Source organism: Loxodonta africana, chromosome 8, assembly GCF_030014295.1.
Source record: "Loxodonta africana isolate mLoxAfr1 chromosome 8, mLoxAfr1.hap2, whole genome shotgun sequence".
Classification (NCBI taxonomy): domain Eukaryota; kingdom Metazoa; phylum Chordata; class Mammalia; order Proboscidea; family Elephantidae; genus Loxodonta; species Loxodonta africana.
In genome coordinates this window covers 26,463,422-26,465,218 of record NC_087349.1, presented here as the reverse complement: position 1 = coordinate 26,465,218, position 1,797 = coordinate 26,463,422, and the positions used below count along the sequence as shown (strand labels likewise).

Sequence of the window (1,797 nt, the reverse complement as noted above, 5' to 3'; positions counted from 1 at the left end):
ATTATTGGATAAAGACTGAGAAGCAGCCTAGATAAAGATGGCAAGATCTTTTCCTGACTAAAGTTAGGAAAGTGAATGGAGGAATTAACATGAGGAGCATCAGGGCATGGGCAATAAATTCTCCTGGGGAAAGGCCTTATGTAAATGTGAGAAGTAATTGGAAGTTCTGAGAGGGATAAAATAAAAACAATGCATGAACACCACGATTCTGGCTGTATTCTGTAGAAAGTACTGAGGGTAAGATTTGAGAGGCGGAGAGACCTAAGGAGAGATGGACAGTCATGAAAAAGTCTGACTATCCTGGAAATTGGGGAAGGGAAAGGAAAGGTGGATAGCAGGAAGAAAGATAAGAGGCTTTTATCCATGGTGTATGAATCAACATCACATAGAAAATTCTTAAGAACAATGCTGGTTCATAAACTCCCTTTTGCTGAGAGGCCTTGAGCCCTGAGCCTCGGGCAGCCTCTAAGCTCAGTGCCCTTTCTTTAAAAACTTTCTCAATGTAGGGCTGCTCAGCATCAGTGAAGTGGAATGAATACAGCTTACAGTGTAGATGACAGCTTCCTAGACCCAGAACCAGGACCTCTCCTCCAATGGGAGGCCTAAAATGGAGACAAATAAGGTCAGAAAGTACGAGGTGAAGAAGATGAGGAAGATGGCCAGAAACCTGAGGGCCGTGGAGTGAGCTTTCATGCTGGAGCTGCAGTGGCCAGTGTTGTGACAGAGAGGCCATGAGCAAGACGGTGGAAGCCAGGAACAGAAGGAAAGGAATAGACAACAGCATTTGCTGAGGCCGGACAAAATGCTCCTTAATTGTCTTAAGTCTATCAATTACACTACTGTTTCTGAAGGAACGCCCCATGGTGATCTGAAACTGGATGTGATTCCAAACAGTTGAAGGGATGCTTGCCACACAAGAAAGCAGCAGAGAACCCAGCAACAGCCAAGGAACCAATCTTGAAATTCTCCACTTCAGCCAGAAGAAGAAGGTGCAGGGAAAGGAAGAGACCTTGACACAGAAAACAACGAGCTAGCTGGTGAACCAAAGTGTGGCAGTATTAGCAAAATCACAGATGATTGATAAATGCTAAAATACAAAATTAGGATTAAAATAGGCACAAAAGCTAGAAAGCACTGATGCCCACTGTAGACAGAGGTGGGAGATGCCCAGGCTGGTGAGAATCATGTCCATGGGTAACAGTCTTTTGACCTGCACCCATTTCCTACCCAGCACTGCAACCACTAAGCTGCTCTGCACAATGATTATCAAGGGCAGGAACACAGAGATAATGATGAAAAAGACAGTGAATTAGATGGGCACCATCCTTCCACCCCAAATTATCTTCCTGGACACAGAGTTGGAATTTCTGCAGCAATTTCTGGGAAAGGAACAGAAATTTATCTGTTCTAGCACTGCCTCATGCAGGACACTACCTCCCTCTGGATGCCAATTTTTGTCAGCTCATTTTTCACTTTGCCATTTTCCTATCTACAGGACTTGCTTATCCTTGGTTTTCTAGGCCTGGCTGCAGTTTGAGTGTGGATTTTTGCTTCTCAGATGATTTGATTATTCCCATGAGTCATACTTATTTATAACTATGCTCTTTCTCTACCTGAGGTCCCCTTAGCTTCTTTCTCTCACCTTTTTTAAAAGATATCTTCACTCTTTTAACCTAAAATTTGAGCCCTAGGAAAGTTAAATCCTAGATTATTCAGTCATATCCTGGGTAGTGTTTTCATTCTGCTGAGTGCTGAACCAATGCCACCCTTAGAAACCCTGTCTCCCCATCTTCCAGA

General features: G+C 43.6%; 1 pseudogene; it reads right to left on the bottom strand.

Annotated features, from left to right (window-relative positions):
* Window positions 1–445: 445 nt before the first annotated feature.
* LOC135232292 (taste receptor type 2 member 16-like) lies at window positions 446–1,324 on the bottom strand (annotated as a pseudogene).
* Window positions 1,325–1,797: the final 473 nt, after the last annotated feature.